This window comes from Bos indicus x Bos taurus, chromosome 9, assembly GCF_003369695.1.
Source record: "Bos indicus x Bos taurus breed Angus x Brahman F1 hybrid chromosome 9, Bos_hybrid_MaternalHap_v2.0, whole genome shotgun sequence".
Taxonomy (NCBI): domain Eukaryota; kingdom Metazoa; phylum Chordata; class Mammalia; order Artiodactyla; family Bovidae; genus Bos; species Bos indicus x Bos taurus.
The window spans coordinates 101,513,640-101,534,825 of record NC_040084.1 but is presented as its reverse complement, the minus strand read 5'-3'; the positions used below and the strand labels follow the sequence as shown (position 1 = coordinate 101,534,825).

At 48.0% G+C, this 21,186-nt stretch overlaps 1 long non-coding RNA gene across 1 annotated transcript in view; it reads left to right on the top strand.

The window, feature by feature from the left end:
- The window catches only part of LOC113898666, a 62,117-nt gene extending 43,626 nt beyond the window's left edge, over positions 1 to 18,491 (top strand). Inside the window, exons 2-4 of the long non-coding RNA XR_003512707.1 lie at positions 5,468 to 5,577; positions 17,483 to 17,582; positions 17,987 to 18,491. This is a non-coding gene — a long non-coding RNA (uncharacterized LOC113898666). The remainder of the gene's footprint in view (positions 1 to 5,467; positions 5,578 to 17,482; positions 17,583 to 17,986) is intronic.
- Positions 18,492 to 21,186: the final 2,695 nt, after the last annotated feature.

Here is a 21,186-nt window from a genome sequence, read left to right as displayed (position 1 = left end):
AACTCTTAGAGTTAAAAAGAAAAATTTCTCCCAACTTTACCTCCTGGGAGTATCATAGATTTCAAGATAGCGTTACTTTTATTTTTCTTTCAGTATATTAGCCTGGCTAGTGAAGATAGAACGAAAGCAAAACTACAGTGCTAACTTCAACTATAATCAACTGTCAGTGTGCGTTTCCAAGTACAGAAAACAGGTAAACAGAAGTTGCGTTTTATTGATTTTCGAGGATGATCCAGTGATTCTGTGTATGATGTGCAGAGCCCGTGGGAAAGTGTCCCTTCATCAGCTGGTTGACAGCTTGTTATGAATTAGAAAAGTCTGAGACACAAACTGCAGACAGACAAGTCTTCTGCAGCTGAAGACTGGAAGAAATCCAACTAGGCTCTTGTGCAGATATGGCGATTGAATGGCGCTCTGATTAAAGTGGATAATCGCATGAAACACTTGTAAAGAAGGACAACTGTTCAGAAATGGAGGTGATTGATTTGACCACTTCAGTTAATTTCAGTTCAGTTCAGTCGCTCAGTAGTGTCTGACTCTCTGTGACCCCATGGACTACAACACACCAGGCCTCCCTGTCCATCACCAACTCCCGGAGTTTATGAAAACTTATGTCTATTGCTTTGGTGATGCCATCCAACCATCTCATCCTCTGTTGTCCTCTTCTCTTCCTGCCTTCAATCTTTCCCAGCATCAGGGTCTTTTCAAATGAGTCAGTTCTTCGAATCAGGTGGCCAAAGGATTGGAGTTTCAGCTTCATCATCAGTCCTTCCAATAAATATTCAGGACTCATTTCCTTTAGGATGGACTGGTTGAATTTCTTTGCAGTCCAAGGGACTCTCAAGAGTCTTCTCCAGCACCACAGTTCAAAAGCATCAGTTCTTCAGTGCTCAGCTTTCTTTATGGTCCAACTCTCACATCCATACATGACTACTGGAAAAACCATATCTTTGACTTAGATGGACCTTTGTTGGCAAAGTAATGTCTCTGCTTTTTAATATGCTATCCAGGTTGGTCGTAACTTTCCTTCCAAGGAGTAAGCGTCTTTTAATTTCATGGCTGCAATCACCATCTGCAGTGATTTTGGAGCCCCCAAAAATAAAGTCAGCCACTGTTTCTACTGTTTCCCCATCTATTTCCCATGAAGTGATGGAACCAGATGCCATGATCTTCGTTTTCTGAATGTTGAGCTTTAAGCCAACATTTTCACTCTCCTCTTTCACTTTCATCAGGAGGCTTTTTAGTTCCTCTTCACTTTCTGCCATGAGGGTGGTGTCATCTGCATATCTGAGGTTATTGATATTTCTCCCGGCAATCTCGATTCCAGCTTGTGCTTCGTCTACTTCCAGCTTGACCACTTCAGAGCAGCGGAACTTCCAAAATGAGCAGAGAAAATGAATACAGGTTATAAAGGGACAGTGTGTCCGTGACCTCAGATCTAGAAGTATTTCAGAATGATTACAAACTCCAAGATAACAAAAGTTCTGACTAAAACAAGGAAATAAAATATTTGAAAACCTTTGAATCTTTTTTGTCTGGAGAACTGGAAGGGTAGGCCTGCTGGAGTGGGAGAGACCAGACGCTTTCTGGCAAAGACAGTCTGCTGGAGAAGACAGGGCACCCATCTGGCTTCAGCACTTTAGGCCAGTGTGAGAGGAACCGGACCGAGCAGGATGGGCAGGCTGACCTGGTCCCGAGTCCTGGGAACAGTGATTGGCATTCGAGCATCCAAACTCACCCAGGTTCCCCTGGGCATCCTGAGTGCCAGGAAGCCGCCTTCACCCGTGTGCTTTGTACCTCAGTGCAATGCTGGGGCCCTGTGAGTAAGGAGGAAAATGGGCCCCCAGTGGGCCCCACCCCTCCCCCCCCGGGAGAGTCCCCGCCCCCGGCCGGGCCAGGCAGTGACGTCACCCTACACCGGGCAGACGGCCGTGAAGACCCTGTACCTGGTGCCCAGAATGCTTGCAGAGCCAGCAGTGAGAGGAGCCAAGGAAAATATGGAGGGGGTCGTCAGCACTGTGCTGTATCTGAAGCACCCCGTTCCTACGTAACCAGAGAATCCGAGATCCAGCTCCATCGCTGGCGTTCTGCATGAGACGCAGAGCCGTCGTAACGCGGACACGGAGGTCCCGGCACCATCGAACCAGGGACGATGTGCTGCCAAGTCACTGCAGTCGTGTCCGACTCTGTGCGACCCCACAGACGGCAGCCCATCAGGCTCCCCCGTCCCTGAGATTCTCCAGGCAACAACACTGGAGTGGGTTGCCATTTTCTTTTCCAGTGCATGAAAGTGAAAAGTGCAAGTGAAGTTGCTCAGTCGTGTCTGACTCTTAGCGACCCCATGGACTGCAGCCCACCAGGCTCCTGCGTCCATGGGATTTTCCAGGCAAGAGTACTGGAGTGGAGACGATGTGCACGCACGTCTTAAAACCAGGGAGAAGCCTCACTGAGACGTGGGTCTCAGCCACACTGGGCTGCGTTTGGAACCTTAGCCTTAAATAACAGGGGGACTTGCCCCGTGCCACCCCCGGTCCGGGTACAAAACGCTGAGGCAAGACCCCCACTTTGTGAGTTGTGGTAGAAATTGGAGGGCCACGCTCAGCTCCCAGGGCTGGTGAACTGTGACACGGGAGTGTTAAATATTAAATCCTTTAATATTTATTAAAGGATATCTCACGTTCCTCCTAAGGGCCTTCTTTCTCGGCTTATGGAATGGAAGGAACAGCGTGAACAGCGAGAAACTGCAGCCCGGCGACCCCGAGGCCCGGAGCAGGTGGGCTGGGGTGTGTGTGTGTCCCTCAGTCCCTTCTGGACCACCTTCCCCCGTCCCTGCACCTTCCCCCCCAACCCCTACCCCTCCTCCTCCCACCCTGGGCGTCTTGTGGATTCCACCCGTTCAGCCTGAGAGAAGGCCCAAGGTGTCAGGGGTTCAAAGTGAGATTCAGAAGAACCAGTGGTGGCGAAGAAGAAAAGAAAAGCCACAGACAAATGCTTTTCTTTACCATGAGAATAGCCACAAAGCCTGGCTGAGGGCTGAGCACAGGCTCCCTTCCCTGCGATAAAGGGGTTATCTTCATTATCTGAAGTACCAGCCTCAAAGCCAGATACACTGGCTCAATCTCCCAAAAGCATGTCAAAGCCACGTTAGGATAACCTGAGCCACATTTGAGCCTCTTAGGGTGCAAGTGAATTCTTGAAACTCCTGGATTTTGCTGCACAAACTTTCCGCTAAAGGTTTACTGTCGTCAGTTATGAAAGCCAGCATCGGACTCTGTTTAATTCATTTATAGGCTGAAGTTTAAGGGAGGGAGCTCCAGAATCCTCCCAGGCTCAGAAAAGGGTCAAAGACCCACACCTGCAGTAAGGTCCTCCTGTGCACACACACGTGGAAATGTGCGAGCCACAGGGGCATCTCCTGTCGGTCAAATGAGGGACTTTGAGAAGATGATCTTCTCAGCCACTTGTTCAGACTGTAAAATTCCATGAATATTCATGTGTAGAAATCTAGGGACCAGGTTACAGCCACCACCCCAACAGGACAAGTAAACTGGAAACACACACACACACACACACACACACACACACACACGAATGCCTTTCACTTGTAAAACAAACCTTGTCCTGTAACTAATACGAAAGTGAAAGTGTTAGTCGCTCAGTCGTGTCCGGCTCTTTGCGACTCCTCCACGGACTGTAGCCCACCAGTCTCCTCTGTTCATGGGATTCTCCAGGCAAGAATACTGGAGTGGGTAGCCATTCCCTTCTGCAGGGGATCTTCCTGACCCAGGGATCCAACCTGGGTCTCCTGTATTTCGGGCAGATTCTTTACTGTCTGAGCCTCCAGGGAAGCCCATCACTAACGTAGTCTATCTTGAAATCTGATTCCTTAAGCGAAGGGGTAAGTGGTAAGCAGATGCTGTGGGACTGTCTGAAAGACTGACTCTTCCGTTATTTCTGGCTTCTCTTCCTGGGTCATCCTCAGCTGTGTGGCCGTCCCCAGGCGTGTTGGGTCACAGCGGTCGCCTGGGGCACCTGTAAAATGTGCAGTTCTAGGCCCTTCCCCAAAGACTCGGTTTGAGTGGGTCTCTGGGGGGACCCAGGAATCTGTGCTGTTATCAAACTTCTCAGCGAATCCCTGTGATTCTGAGGATTAGACAAACATGGGAAATCCTGAATCAGAGCACCTGCCTGTGACCACTGGTGCTGGCTTGGTCTGGTGGACATGAAATTAAGGGATGGCTCACAGGCTCAGCTCCTTCCTTGGCCCCAAGTGAGCCGTGCACGTCCCGACCAAGGCCTTAGGGGTCTGAAAGCTCAACCCAGCAGCCCTGATTTCTGAGTCCTCCCTTCCTCCACCTTCCTGGTCTCACTTGTTTCTTGGTTTCTTTTCATCCATTTGGGATTTTCTCTAACCTGATATTCTATCACTTGGCATTCAGTTCATTTTATTGGTTGGTCAAAAAGTTCGTTTGGGTTTTCCCGTAACATCTTATAGACAAATCTAAAGGAACTTTTTGACCAACCCATTACTTTAGCTTTCTGAATATTTCTATGTTTTGTTCTGTGTGTGTGTTTTTTTAAATTTCTCCTTTTCTACACTTAGGGTGATATAATTTACATCACTATTTTTGAATTTTTAAAATGTTGTCTCAAATACTGCATTTAATACTACCCTTAATTACCCTGTGCTAAATCGTGTGCTTTGGTTCGAACAAGTCCTAGCCTGGGAGTCTGCTTTTCGTGAGATGTTTCGGCAGTCCAGTGGCATTAACGTGATCTTGTCAACTAGTTTATACCAGAAGGCCAGGGCAGGGAAGTCTAAGTATTAATATTTATAGCATACCCAGAATATTTTGACATAGATCCAAAAGCATTGTAGATATAAAATTCAGAGAGTAGCTGCTAGGTTTACGTGGCATAGTAAACAACAATACTGAGTCCAAGCTCGTACAACATGGGCCATGAACTGAGAGACGAGTTGTTGGGGCAAGGAAAGGCGCCAAATGGAGAAGATGGTGGACTCGTGTCCCAGAGAAGCATCTGCTTGAGTTAGAAGGCAGGCTTCTTTTATGCTAAAAGGGGAGGGGGAAAGCCAAACGTCTGCTGGTCCCGGGCAGCCTCCTGAGGGGACGTGTGATTCCTTCCTGCCGCCATTCGCATATAGGCTTGGTCACCATGTTTCCTGAGAAGATATTTTAGCTTAATGCTTCTAATCTGCAAGACGAGGTTCCCAAGGGTGGGCCGCCATGTATCGTCTAAACTTAGAGTCAATGTCCCTTTAGAGATTAACTTGTAATAGGTTGCAAAGGCTCTTCCTTATTCCGGCAGCACAGTGCACACTGATTGTGTGTGGTACATGAATCCCGGCCTCAGAAGTATGAAGAGGAATGAGGACCCATCTTTGACAGCCTTAGATTCTAGCTTCAGAGGTAAGACACAAAAAATACAAATAAAACATTTCTTTCAGGACAAGATTATCTGTAAATCAGATAAGAAGGATTCTCAAAGTAAAAGATATCTTAGTCGCTTACATCAGATGTATTCCACTTCGCTCGCCAACATGGAGTTCTCCAGGAGGTAAGTCTGTTTCTAACCCATACGTGGATGCTTATTTTAGATGCCTTTTGCACAATCACATCCATGGTGTTTTCACAGAGATATGAAAGGATTGTCACTACACAATATGGTACCAACACTGTTTTCCAGGAAAAGAAGCATCATAAAATCTAATCAATAAGAATCTGTTGTTGTTGTTTAGTCATTAAGTTGTGTCCGATTCTTGCAGCCCCATGGACTGTAGCCCTCCAGGCTTCTCTGTCCATGGGATTTCCCAGCAAGAATACTGGAGTGGAGTAACTAGCATAATGTAAATCTGAAAAGTAAGCAAAAGTAACCCCTGTCCTTTGGGGTCGTGGAGACTGTAGGAGGTGGAGGTAGAGAGGAGAGAAAGGGATGGGTATCTCAGAGGATTGTGGAGCCCTTCCCTCGAGACTGCAAACTGTTAAAGCCTCTCGCTCATGCCGATTTAAAACCAGCGTTGCTCCCACCAAATATGCAGATTCTGGCAGAATGGAGCCAAGTCCAGGCACGCACCAGGAGTGAGAGAGTGTAGCAGTTGGTGGGTGCAGGGTCCACTCATGCACAAGCATGGGGTTGGTGGGTGTGTGTGCTCAGACACTGATGTGTCCAGCTCTTTGTGACCCTAAGGACTGAGGCCCGCCAGGCTCCTCTGTCCATGGGTTTCTCCAGGCAAGAACACTGGAGTGGGTAGCCATGCCCTCCTCCAGGGGATCTTCCTGACCCAGGGATCAAACCCAAGCCTCCTGAGTCTCCTGCATTGGCAGGTAGATTCTTTACCTCGTGCCACTTGGGAAGCCTGATGGGTGGATAGGGGCGACACAAAAGCAAATATTAAAAAGACACACAGTTCTTTTTCAATCAGCTCTTCAATCACTCATTTTAGTCACGTAGAAAATGCACTCCATGCTGTGTTGACAGTTTGATGGTAAGAGACTAAAAATGAGATTAGGCAGGAGATTAAAGTCAGGAGATTAAAAATGACAAGTTATGTGGTGAAGTATGTGAAAAGGTGTTTACACTGATATATAATACCTAGGTTGATTTACAGCTAAACAATAGCTGTTGTAAATCTAAGAGCAGGCCTCGAGGCCTTGGGCCATGTGAGTTAAACGTGGCAGCTCAGCATGTCCGAGGGGCCCTGGCCACACGTGTAGGGAGATGCTGCACTGGCCAGACGCTGGTCAGGAGTGCACAGGGGCTGCCTCTGAGCCCCTTCCCTGGGGGCGGGCTACCTGCACGAACACCTCTCAGCCCTGCCTCAAAATTTAGTTTTCCAGAGTTTTGTGTCCATAGAAGTGTCGGATGCCCAGTCAACCATTTTGTCTTAAAACATGGGACTTTCCTGGAAATCCCGTGTTTAAGCCTCCAAGGTTCCGACGCAGAGGATACGGGTTCAATCCCTGGTGGGGAACTGGATCCCACACGCGCAGGGCAACTAAGCCCGCACCCCGTCAACAGAGAGGCCAGCACGCCGCAGCGAGAGCGGCACAGCCCTGCTCACCTTTAAAAAGTAAAGAAATAAAACATGCTTTTCTGATTTAAACCCTCCCAACCCTGCAAAAACACAAGAACAAGACCTAGTATCCCCCTCAGTCAGTCTCTCCCATCAGGAAGCTTCCATTAGCCTCTTAGCTTTCTCCATCAGAGGGCAGACACGATGAAAACCACAGTCACAGAAAACTAACCAATCTGATCACATGGACCGCAGCCTTGTCTAACTCAATGAAACTATGAGCCATGCCGTGTAGGGCCACCCAAGACGGACAGGTCATGGTGGAGAGGTCTGACAGAATGTGGTCCACTGGAGAAGGGAATGGCAAACCACTTCCATATTCTTGCCTTGAGAACACCATGAACAGCATGAAAAGGCAAAATAATAGGATACTGAAAGAGGAACTCTCCAGGTCGGTAAGTGCCTGGTATGCTACTGGAGATCAGTGGAGAAATAACTCCAGAAAGAATGAAGGGATGGAGCCAAAGCAAAAACACAACTGGCGTTTTGGATTGTGGATGTGACTGGTGATAGAAGCAAGGTCCGATGCTGTAAAGAGCAATATTGCATAGGAACCTGGAATGTCAGGTCCATGAATCAAGGCAAATTGGAAGTGGTCAAACAGGAGATGGCAAGAGTGAACATCGACATTCTAGGAATCAGCAAACTCAAACGGACTGGAATGGGTGAATTTAACTCAGATGACCATTGTATCTACTACTGCGGGCAGGAATCCCTTCGAAGAAGTGGAGTAGCCATCATGGTCAACAAAAGAGTCCGAAATGCAGTACTTGGATGCAATCTCAAAAATGACAGAATGATCTCTGTTCGTTTCCAAGGCAAACCATTCAATATCACAGTAATCCAAGTCTATGCCCCAACCAGTATGCTGAGAAGCCGAAGTTGAACAGTTCTATGAAGACCTACAAGACCTTCTAGAACTAACACCCAAAAAAGATATCCTTTTCATTATAGGGGACTGGAATGCAAAAGTAGGAAGTCAAGAAACACCTGGAGTAACAGACAAATTTGGCCTTGGAATACAGAATGAAGCAGGGCAAAGACTAATAGAGTTTTGCCAAGAGAACACACTGGTCATAGCAAACACCCTCTTCCCACAACACAAGAGAAGACTCTACACATGGACATCACCAGATGGTCAACACTGAAATCAGATTGATTATATTCTTTGCAGCCAAAGATGGAGAAGCTCTATAGTCAACAAAAGCAAGACCAGGAGCTGACTGTGGCTCAGATCATGAACTCCTTATTGTCAAATTCAGACTTAAATTGAAGAAAGTAGGGAAAACTATTAGATCATTCAGGTATGACCTAAATCAAATCCCTTATAATTATACAGTGGAAGTGAGAAATAGATTTAAGGGACGAGATCTGAGAGAGTGCCTGATGAACTATGAATGGAGGTTCATGACATTGTACAGGAGACAGGGATCAAGACCATCCCCAAGAAAAAGAAGTGTAAAAAAGCAAAATGGCTCTCTGAGGAGGCCTTAAAAAATAGCTGTGAGAAGAAGAGAAGTGAAAAGCAAAGGAGAAAAGGAAAGATATACCATTTGAATGCAGAGTTCCTAAGAATAGCAAGGAGACATAAGAAAACCTTCCTCAGTGATCAGTGCAAAGAAATAGAGGAAAACAATAGAATGGGAAAGACTAGAGATCTCTTCAAGAAAATTGGAGATACCAAGGGAACATTTCATGCAAAGATGGGCACAATAAAGGACAGAAACATTATGGACCTAACAGAAGCAGAAGATATTAAGAAGAGGGGCAAGAATATACAGAAAAACTGTACAAAAAAGATCATAATAACCCAGATAATCATGATGGTGTGATCAGTCACCTAGAGCCAGACATCCTAGAATGTGAAGTCAAGTGGGCCTTAGGAAACATCACTATGCACAAAGCTAGTGGAGGTGACGGAATTCCAGTTAAGCTATTTCAGATCCTAAAAGATGATGCTGTGAAAGTGCTGCACTCAGTTCAGTTCAGTTCAGTCGCTCAGTCATGTCCGACTCTTTGCGACCCCATGAATCGCAGCATGCCAGGCCTCCCTGTCCATCACCAACTCCTGGAGTTCACCCAGACTCACATCCATCAAGTCAGTGATGCCATCCAGCCATCTCATCCTCTGTCGTCCCCTTCTCCTCCTGCCCCCAATCCCTCCCAGCATCAGACTCTTTTCCAATGAGTCAACTCTTAGCATGAGGTGGCCAAAGTACTGGAGTTTCAGCTTTAGCATCATTCCTTCCAAAGAAATCCCAGGGCTGATCTCCTTCAGAATGGACTGGTTGGATCTCCTTGCAGTCCAAGGGACTCTCAAGAGTCTTCTCCAACACCACAGTTCAAAAGCATCAATTCACTCAATATGCCACCAAATTTGGAAACTCAGTAGGGGCCACAGGACTGGAAAAGGTCAGTTTTCATTCCAATCCCAAAGAAAGGCAATGCCAAGTATTGCTCAAACTACCACACAATTGCTGTCATCTCACATGCTAGCAAAGTAATGCTCAAAATTCTCCAAGCCAGGCTTCAACAGTACATGAAGCATGAACTTCCAGATGTTCAAGTTGGATTTAGAAAAGGCAGAGGAACCAGAGATCAAATTGCCAGCATCCATTGGATCATGGAAAACGCAAGAGAGTTCCAGAAAAACATCTACTTCTGCTTTATTGACTATGCCAAAGTCTTTGACTGTGTGGATCACCACAAACTGTGGAAAATTCTTCAAGAGATGGGAATACCAGACCATCTGACTTGTCTCTTGAGAAATCTGTATGCAGGTCAGGCAGCAACAGTTAGAACTGGACATGGAACAACAGACTGGTCCCAAATAGGAAAGGAGTACGTCAAGGCTGTATATTGTCACCCTGCTTATTTAACTTATATGCAGAGTACATCATGAGAAACACTGGGCTGGAGAAAGCACAAGCTGGAATCAAGATTGCTGGGAGAAATATCAATAACCTCAGATATGAAGATGACACCACTCTTATGGCAGAAAAAGAAGAAGAACTAAAGAGCCTCATGATGAAAGTGAAAGAGGAGAGTGAAAAAGTTGGCTTAAAACTCAGCATTCAGAAAACTAAGATCATGGCATCCAGTTCTATCACTTGATGGCAAGTAGATGGGGAAACGGTGAAAACAGTGGCTGGCTTTATTTCTGGGGCTCCAAAATCACTGCAGATGGTGACTGCAGCCATGAAATTAAAAGACGCTTACTCCTTGGTAGAAAAGTTATGACCAACCTAGACAGCATATTAAAAAACAGAGACATTACTTTGCCAACAAAGATCCAGCTAGTCAAGGCTATGGTTTTTCCAGTAGTCATGTATGGATGTGAGAATTGTACTATAAAGAAAGCTGAGCACAAAAGAATTGGTGCTTTTGAACTGTGATGTTGGAAAAGACCCTCAAGAGTCCCTTGGACTTCAAGGAGATCCAACCAGTCCATCCTAAAGGTAATCAGTCTTGAATATTCATTGGAGGGACTGATGTTGAAGCTGAAACTCCAATTCTTTGGCCACCTGATGGGAAGAGCTGACTCACTGGAAAAGACCCTGATGCTGGGAGGGATTGGGGGCAGGAGGAGAAGGGGCGATGGAGGATGAGGTGGTTGGATGACATCACCGACTCAATGGACATGAGTTTGAGTAAACTCTGGGATTTGGTGATGGACAGGGAGGCCGGGTGTGCTGCAGTCCATGGGGTTGCAAAGAGTCGGATACAACTGAGTGACCGAACTGACTGAACCCTACAAAAACAGACCCATACTGTGATAATGGCAGAGAGAGGCTGAGAAGGTTTCCAAGCCTCTCCATCAGGGGAGACTTTGGAAGCCTTTGTTGGCAAAGGCTGCAGGTCGAGAGTGGCCACTGTCATCCTAATTCATCTTGATTCTGACATGGCCTTGCTTCCACTGTGCTCCCCACAGCCACATCCCCCCACCCTAGTCCTCCCACCAGCATCCTGCACCCCAGCGCTCTGCTTGCTGGGGAGGTGGGACAGCTGGAGACAGGCAGCCGTGGGGCCAATGATCCCAGCTCAAGTCCTACCGTTCAGGGCGTGGCCTTGGGCCCCATTCTGTGCTGTGTGTTCCTTGCACCCTGAGTCCTTAGGGGGACAGTCCCAGGAAGAGAAGAGCCGTGTTTGCCTCCCCAGGCAGGAGGGCATGTGCGCCCTGTGGGGCCCGCCGGTGCCCCGAACCAGCCTCGCCCTGACCGCTCAGCTGGCGTCCGGGGGGCGTCCTTCTGTGACAGCCTCTCCTGTAACACCCGACGATGCGCCCAGAACTGTGGACGCCAGGGCCGTGCCCAGTGTCATGCCAGATCCTGTCATTTCTCCCTGGACGTGTAATGGGAAGAGGAGAACTTTGTTCAAACTGGAGGCCGTCTTCTCTTCTCCAGGAACAGGCTCCCGGAGCTGGCCGGGCCGAACACCACCTCAGGGCCGTTTCCCGTGAAGCGACTTCACAGATCTCACAGGTCTCTGACTGGGCGGATCCCACGGGTTCTTGGGCAAAGGAGTGGCCTTGTGGTCATTTGCAGGGAAAAGTGTCTCCCTCTCTTAGTGGCCAATTCAGGCCCCGCGATTAGCATTTGAATCAGACCGCCCTGCTGTTTTGATTGAAAAGAGAAACCCAGCCTTTGTTGTTGCAATTCAGGGGCGTAAGTGATTTTCTCCCCTCCTTTAATCAGGCCAGAGAGTTGGGGGAAATGGCGATATATACGGGAAAGGTGTGGTCTGGCCTCGGAAATGCAAACGCAGCTCCTGTCCCAAAGCTGAAGCTGCCCGAGACCAGCCCCTCGTGCTGCAAGTGACGCTCAGCCTGGGAGACCCCCGCCCCCATTAGCCGGCTGTCCTGTCCGTCAGAGGCTGGCTGGATAGCTTCAAAATATTATTCTCTTTGTTTGCATTAAACCAACCCCAATAATTATGGCTTCCCAGGTGGCGCTAGTGGTAAAGAAACCGCCTGCCAGCGCAGGAGACATGGGTTCGATCCCTGGGTCGAGAAGAACCCCTGGAGGAGGAAATGGCACACCCACTCCAGTGTTCTTGCCTGGAGAATCCCAGGACAGAGGAGCCTGGCGGGCCAGAGTCCACGGGGTCACAAAGAGTCAGACACCACTGAGCGACTGAACCTGCACACACAGCAGGACAGACGCAGCTGGAAGGTGGGCATTCAAGGTCTCCTCTTTGTGGGCTGATCCGTGGCCTGTGCACGAGGCGGGAAGGGGCAGCTCCTTGGCAGGTCCCGAGGTGACACCGACACGCCCAGAAGCCAAGGTCCTGGGTCCAGGGAGCGATTTGCTTTTAATTTGTGTGCGTAGGAGACACTCTGTTCACTTTCCTAGCGAAGAAAAGCTGCAAAATTCTAAATTGAAGAAGATGCCGGGCCAAGTTCTCAGAACCCCTCCCTTGCCTCGTTGTTCCTTTACTTCGCTCACATTTTCTCATATTATGCACACACAGACATGACAGTTTGGGATTCTTAGAAACACAGATGACTAAAGACCACCCATCTGGTGAAAAAAAAGGTCTTTGCTAAGTTGACGAGTTTGTAGCCAAATTCAGAGCCGAGGTCAGCAGGATGGCTTACTTCCGCACCCTGACAGCCAGGCCGGGCCGCCACCCGCTGGGAAGCTCTTGGCTGCTCTTCAGGGCCTACGGCTCCTGGGCCCTGAGGGTGACGGGCTTGGCGACATCCCCACAGAGCATCTGGAAAGCAAGACTGTAAAACCCTAGGAGTCGCGTGAGCTGAGGCCCAGGGAGGAGTTCTGGACCCATGGTCTCAGCTCCAGGTGGGGGGAGCCGAGGCTGCCCTGCTCTGCTCTGCACGTTCAGAGATGAGACGCTTCTGGCCCTGCTCTGCCCCAGGACCAGGCTCAGCACAAGGAGAAACTGCTCCCACATCACCCTGGGCCTGCAGAGGGTATCCGAGCACAGCAAGCCGCGTTTTGTCATGCGTCCGGCTGAAACATTTGCTAGCTACCTTCCCCCACCTACTTTGGACATCTGGAGAATTCCCCTCTCTGAGACGTGGTTGACCCATCCCCTTCACAAATCACCACTTCCGGGAAGCCCTCGAGGATGCCTCCCCTTCTCTCCCGGGTTCCCGGCTAAGCCAGGGCTGAAACCAGCCTTCTGCCAGTTGCATTTTGCAGCTGTGTGAGCTCTGTAAGGACCTCAAAGGCAGGCACCGTGTCTTCTAATTATCGTGTGTCCTCCCACAGGCCTGAGCACTTTCCCGAGGAAAGCAATTTGTCAAGCAGCTGCTCCCCAGGAGGGAGAAAGGCTGTGTTTGTTTCTGCCTTGGTGTTTGCAGTGTCGTGTGTACAGAAGACAAACGGCAGCCGGGCTTTCAGACACCTGTCCTGTCCCGGCATGCGGGCACCCGTGCCAGGGAACCCCACCTGCCCCCTGGGGCTGGTGCCAGCACCCCCAGAGCTCACCCCTGGGGCAGGGGTCGCCTGTACTTTGCCAGCTGCTCCGCCTCTCCGGGAGAAGCAGTTCGGGAAGGGAAGATGAAACGCTGGGGGTCTAGGGCTGCCGCTGAGAGCGTGCCCTGGGCAGTTCTCCCACCTGGTCTAGAGTCCGTTTTCTCAGAAATCAGTGATGACCCCCATCACTCCGTGTTCTGGCGGAGCTGTTGTGAGACCCAGGGGAGAGGGTGTGGGGCCACTGACAGCCACGGAGCTGGGACACGTCCTTGTCACTGTCCCCGGGGTGTCCGAAACGGGCCCCACGCATGACCCTCTGGTCCCAGTGCCCTGAAGCGAATTCCCCATGAGACCACGGTCTCCTGGCCTCTGGCCTCACCTTCCCAGGCCCTCCAGGATGCAGGTGAGAGAGGCAGACCGGACGCAGCCTGGTGACAAAGGCTGCCCCTGTTGTTAGCGTCAGCAGAGAGGCGGCACCTGGTGGGGCCGGCGGGGGGCCGGGCACTGGGCACGTGTGTCCCTTGTCCCTCGTGGGCCTCTGAGTCATCAGGGTTGCAGATCAGAGAGCGGGCTCAGGGGGGACTCGCAGGGCCGCAGCAGCGGGCAGCCCACCCGGGCTGGGGGCACAGGTCGGGGGACCACATCCTCACCCGCATTAGGGAGGCGCCCTCCAGCCACGCGCTCTCCGTCAGCCCCTAACTTTCTGCGTTCAGGCACACTTTGTGCCAGGTTTTATTACTGATGCTCTGGAGGCGGAAAGGGAAATGGGCTCTTATGATGGTGGATTCAACGTGCTTCATACAGAATCCGTGTAGATGGTAGACACGTGAACGCACACTGCACGGCGTCGGGAATGCCGTCTCCCCCGTTTACTGTTGCTTCTTTCATGATGAGTGCGCGCGCTCGGCTTCCAGCCAGGAAAAGCCTCTAGGCGTCCTGACAACGGCGCTGTGTGCTCAAGGCGCCGAGCCTGACAGCTTCTTCTGTGTTTGCTTTTCTCTGTTTGGTGCTACCCCGAGCAGCCTGCTGGAGGCGAGCCGCCGGGGTGCAGACGTGGGCGCGGACGGCAGAGCCGGCGGTCTGGTCAGTGTCGTCTGGGTCTGGCAGGCGCACAGGGAGGCTCTGTCCCCATCTGGGTGGGGCGGGTGGGCAGGAGCCACCACTGCGCAGTACCCCCCGCTCCTCCCACTGCTGCAGGGCAGCGATTGTGCGGTCAAAGTCCTGACGCACCCAGGAGGGCTGCCTGGAAGCAGCGGCCACCGTTAATAACCTAGGATGAAGGCATGTCCATCTGCATTCTGGGTCTTGATGCGGTGACCAGAGGACAGAGACGTTAGTTCTGGTTTTAGAGACACAGATCTAACCTTGACTCTAATTTAAAACCAACGCAAAGCCATAACCGCACCTGCCTTTCTGCTCTGAGTTTTCTGCCTCTCTTCTCCACCCACTTTCACGACCCAGCAAAGCTCCCCGCCCCTCAGTGGGCAATCATAGACAAGATGAACTCGGGGACTTAAGTGGTATTTATTATCATTTTTTATTAATAGCAATAAGGTACTATCTTCCAAAATATCAAAGAGAGTATAATGAAAATATGAATACATATTTTAGTGATTATTGCTAGTTCAACTGTATCAAGATCTGTTTTAAAAGTTATTTCTCACATTGTGAATGAAATGAAAACTGTAACCACAAAAATGATGCTTGCTTCCCGAAGTGGGACCCCGCGTTCCTCAGTGGACATGGGCAGCACCAGGTGCGGCCCCCGGAGAGGCGGCCTGAGGGTGCCCACTGGGCCGCTGGTCGTCAGCGCGAAGCCCGGCCTCCTCTCATCTTCCTGAGATGCGACAGCCTGCCTGGCAGGAAGAAAGATTCCAATGAGAAGGCAAGAGGACACGCAGCAGCCCTGGGTGGCATGTAAGTGGTCTAGAAAAATGCCAGAAATGAGAAATACTCCAAAGAAAACAATAAATAAACAGAACAACCCCCGCTATTTAAAAAAAAAAAACACTTTTTATTTTGTATTGGAGCATAGCTGATTAACCATGTTGCGATAGTTTCAGATTAATAGCAAAAGGATTCACCCATACATCTATTATGCATGTATCCATGCTCCCCCCAAAGCCTCCTGCCGTCAGGGCTGCCAATAGCATTGAACAGAGCTCCCTGTGCTGGACAGTAGGTCCTTGTTGGTTATCCATCATAAACTCAGCAGTGCGTACGTGTCCATCCCAAACTCACTGTCTCTTCCCCCATCCTTCCCCTGGCAACCGTAAGTACATTCCCTAAGTCTGTGAGTCTGCTTCTGTTGTGTAAATAAGCTCATTTATGTCATTCCTTCTTAGGTTCAGCGTATAAGGGACGTCATATGGTATTTCTCCTCCTCTGTCTGACTGACTTCACGCATTGGGACAGTTGCTAGATCCATCCATGTTGTTGCAGATGGCATTCTTTCTTTCTTTCTTTTTCAGTTCAGTTCAGTTGCTCAGTTGTGTCCGACTCTTTGCGACCCCATGAACCGCATTCTTTTTAGTGGTTGAGTAATATTCCATTCTATATATGTGCCACATCTTCATCCATTCTTTAAAACCTCTGCTGTTTTTGAGAAGAGTTTGGCAGGGGGAGTGGAAAGAGACTTGAGAGATTGCAGACAGTGGCTCCACTTTCAATCTCAACCCAAGTATCACCTCCTCCAGGAAGCCTTCTAGGATGCCGGTATCGGGGAGTGGGGCCCGCACTGGGCCCCTTCCTGCCCCATCCTTCCCATCTGGTGTTTTCCTCCTCTCATCACCACGGAGGGAGGGATAATGGCTTACGATCTACGCCCTCCTCTCTCCCCCTCTCCCATGCGGGAAACCGGTGAGTGGACAAGAGCTGTCTTGGTCACTGCAGAGTCTCCTGCCTCAGGAACAGTAACTGGCCCACAGAGGAGATCCATGACTTGTCCCGAATGAACGAGGGAGCGAGCTCCTCCCCGTTCAGCTTTCCATCTACCAAGTCAGTGCACTGCCCGTGCCCCGCCCCCGCTTCTCGCGCAGAGACAGGTCCTGCCTGGCCTTGTCTCCTCACGTGGCCTCAGTGAGGTCCGCCCGTGGTGTCCTTGTTCTGAGCGGTGGGTACAAAGGCGCCTGCTCAGGGTTGTTGTGAGGATGAACTCTCCAGGGTTGCTGTGAGGATGAACTCAGCAGTGCAGGTGAGGTCCCAAGGTACCATAGCGCCTGCTCGTGGTACAAGCTCTTGACTGTCCAATCCGCATTGCAGGTGGATTCTTTACCAGCGGAGCTATGAGGACAGCCTCATAAATAGTGGGAAGGGGAGGCCTGGGCTTCCAGCTGGAGCCGCACTGGTGAGGCGGCCTCTGATGAGGGGAAGCTCAGCTGCGGCCTGGCTGCTGGTCTTGTCTGATTGTGTCTGTGAGAAAGATGCTTTTGGCATGAGCCCAGCTTCATGTGGCAGACACGGAAAAGCCAAGACAAGACACTGGGGTTACATATCTCACTACTTTGCTAACTGGTCAACTCCTCTTGTCTTTCTGGAGAGAAATGAACAGAGTTCTTGTTTTTGTTAAGGCCCCTTGCATTGTAAAGAAGCCGCCGTAACTGGGAGTTGGGCCTTATGGAAAGACTGGGAAAGTCAGGCTTCTGGGGGGTGCCTGGGAATTCCTGAGATAAGGCTTGCGTTGAATCTAGATGACTTTTGGTAACATTGAAATGTTAATAATATTAATTCTTTCGGTCCATGGACATGGGATAGCTTTGCATTTATTTGTATTTTCTTAGCTTTCTTACATCAAAGTCTTACAGTTTTCAGAGTAGATAGCTTTCATCTTTTTGGTCAAATTTGTTCCCAGTATTTAATTGTTTTTGATGTTATTGTAAATGCGATTGATTTCTTTTTCAGAAGATTCACTGTTGGTAAATACAATCTTTAAGACTCTGTCTCTTTCCTTCAGGAGTAACCTTCCAGAACAAATGAGGAGTAAGCCTGCCTCTCCAGGGATGACCACAGCACCCCTCACCCTGGAACAAGCAAGTCAGAAGTCCCGTGTTCTGGTGGGCTCCTCTCTTTTCTCTGCCCAGACAGTTAGAGGGTGTGGTTCCCAGGAGATTGAAGAACAAGTTAAAGTGGGAGTACAAGCAGCAGATGCCTGAGGTGGGAGGTTGGGGTCAGAGCAGGACGCTGAGCTGAAGATTAGAGTCGCAGCAGCTCTGGGCAGTGCCTGAAGGCAGGAGTGTGAGTGCCTGCCCTCCGTGGAGTGGGGGTGAAGGTCACGGCGGAGAATATGGACGTTCCCACGAAGACGCAGGAGGAGGGTGAAGGGGCGTGAATCTCCCCCCAGTTCCTTGGTGAGTAAGAGCAAAGAGCCAAGAATTACAGTTATAGTGGAGGTGAGGGCACTTCCCCACGGCACTTTGCCTTCAGAGTTTATATGTTGTTTTTTCTTTTTTGATTCTAGGAGGCTAAGACAGCAAGTCGATACTGGACTAACTATGTGGATTGAGAAAGCGAATGTAGTGTCTCACCTGCATGAAAAGAATGAAGAAATGTTGAAACTCCCCCCAAAATAATTAAATGGCAGATTTCTTTTTCTTCAAATTTATGACAAGAAAATATGGTATTATCTAGTAAATAATAATATAAACCCAGAAATATGAATAAAAATCAGTAGAAATAAGAATCAGCTGAAGTAGATTCACAAAAAAGTCAAGATAATGGAAATTATCGTGTGTGGAAAATACAATAAATATGATTGATATGGTTAAATAAAATTTTACAAATTTTAAATCATGAGTAAAAACTATGACACTATGAAAATGAATCAAATTTGTTTGAAAAAGAAATTTTTAGAGTGGAAAATACAGTAAGTAAAAATAGCAAGTGGGTTAAAGAGTATATTATGCATATGTGGAGATAGAATTAGTGAACTATATATATCAATAGAGGGCTTCCCTGGTAGCTCAGCTGGTAAAGAATCTTCCTGCAATGCAGGAGACCCCAGTTCAATTCCTGGGTTGGGAAGATCCACTGGAGAAGGGCACAGCAACCCACTCCAATAGTTTTGCCTGGAGAATCCCCATGGACAGAGGAGCCTGGCAGGCTACAGTCCATGGGGTGGCAAAGAGTCGGACATGACTGAGCGACTAAGCACGGCACACAGATCAACAGAAATTATCTGAAATAGGGCACAGAAGAACAAAGTGGTAGAATATATAGCGCAGAGGTTAAGGGCGGACAGGACAGAGCGCGAAACTCCGACATATGTTTCATCGCGTTACTAGTAGAAGTAATCAAGAGGAGGAAGAAGCAATATTTGAAACTTTTTGTTTTCAACTTCAGAATTGATAAAAGACACCAGTCCTCAGATTTAAGGATTCCAAAGAACCACAAGAGCAATAGATTTTTAAAAAACCACCACAAGTAAAGTGAAATTTTTTAAAGAAGCCAGAGAGAAAAGACAGATCACTCACAAAGAAATAACGATTAGAAATGCAGATGACATCTCAATAGCAACAGTGGACAAGTTACTTTAGTAAAGAGAAATAGGAAATCCAAGTAGTCCTACAGTTATTAAAAAAATTGAATCCATAATTTAAAAACCTTCCCACAAAGAAAACTATAGGCCCATATGATTTCATGGGTGAATTTCAGCCAAATATTTAAGGGAAAATAATGTCATCTTTTATAAGTAAACTCTTTCAGAAAATGGAAAAAGAAGGCAAGTCCTCCACCTCTTTTTGTGATGCCTGCAAAACTTAGAAGAAAAAAAAAAGGTTAATCTCACTCAAGAATACAGCTCCAAAAATTTTAAACAAGATATTAATAAATTGAGCCCAGTAACTATTGTTTATTTCAGTAATTTCTGCTCATAGTGAAAATGATAGCAAAGTATAAATAAGAGGGAAACTTCTTAATCGGTTAATATAGTTTTAAAAATATTTGCAAATAAACACTGTACTTAATGGTGAAATACTGAAACCTTTCCTTTTGAATTTTGGAATGATAGAAGGAAGCCTGTTTTTTCCTTTTTCTATTCAAGCTTGGACTGGAAGTTTGACCAGTATAAAAAAGAAAAAAGAAATAAAAATCATAAGGTTCATAAAAGATATAAAATGTCTTTTTTTAATAGAAAAATTCCAGCACAGAAAAGCAAGAGAATACTTATTATAATTTTCTGGAAAATGTTTAATGGGGAGGTAAAGGCTTGTGATTAGGAAGGGAACGTATGGTTGCTGAGAATGGGGAGGGGATTACTAATGCTTGTTTCATAATGAGTCACTATGTGACATCTTGTTACGAGATAAAAGTGCTTACAAATATTATTAAGGGCTTCCCTGGTGGCACAGTGGTCAAGAATGTACCTGCAATGCAGGAGATGTGGGTTTGATCCCTGGGTCAGGAAGATCCCCTGGAGGAGGGCATGGCAACCCACTCCAGTATTCTTGCCTGGAGAAGCCTATGGACAGAGCAGCCTGGAGGGCTACAGTCCATGGGGTCACAAAGAGTCAGACACGACTGAGCAGCTAAAGAACAAAACAAAATATTATTGTCATTCAATTGCTCAGTCATGTCCAATTCTTTGCGACCCCATGGACTGCAGCACATCAGGCTTTCCTGTCCTTCACCACCTCCTGGAGCTTGTTCAAACTCAGGTCCACTGAGTCGGTGATGCCATCCAACCATCTTGTTGTCTGTCGTCCCCTTCTCCTCCCACCTTCAATCTTTCCCAGCATCAGGGTCTATTCTAATGAGTCGGTTCTTCCCATCAGGTGTCCAGAGTATTAGAGTTTCAGCTTCAGCATCAGTCCTTCTAATGAATATTCAAGATTGATTTCCTTTAGAATGGATAGGTTTGATCTCCTTGTAGTCTAAGGGATTCTCAAGAGTCTTCTCCAACACCACAGCTCAAAAGCATCAATTCTTCAGTGTACAGCCTTCTTTATGGTCCAACTCTCACATCCATACCCAAATACTGGAAAAACCATAGCTTTGACCAGATGGACCTTTGTTGGCAAAGTAATGGCTCTCCTTTTTAGTATGCTGTCTAGGTCTGTCTGAATTTTTCTGTCAAGGAGCAAGTGTTTTTTAATTTCACAGCTGCAGTCACCATCTGCAGTGATTTTGGAGCCTCCCAAAATAAAGTCTGTCACAGTTTCCACTGTTTCCCCATCTATTTGTCATGAAGTGATGGGACTGGATGACATGATCTTCATAGTTTGAATGTTGAGTTTTAAGCCAACATTTCACTCTCCTCTTTCACTTTCATCGAGAGTTTCCTTAGTTCTTCTTTGCTTTTGGCCATAAGGGTGGTGTCATCTGAAAATTTTAGGTTGTTGATATTTCTCCTGGGATTCTTGATTCCAGCTTGTGCTTCATCCAGCCCTGCATTTTGCATGATGTACTCTGCATGTAAGTTAAATAACAGGGTAATATACAGCTTTGAAATACTCCTTTCCCAATTTGGGAACAGTTTGTTGTTCCATATCCAGTTCTAAATCTTGCTTCTTGACCTGCATACAGATTTCTCAGGAGGCAGGTAAGGTGGTCTGGTATTCCCATCTTTTTCAGAATTTTCCAGTTTATTGTGATCCACACAGTCAAAGGCTTTGGAGTAGTTAATGAGGCAGAAGTAGATGTTTTCTGGAACTCTCTTGCTTT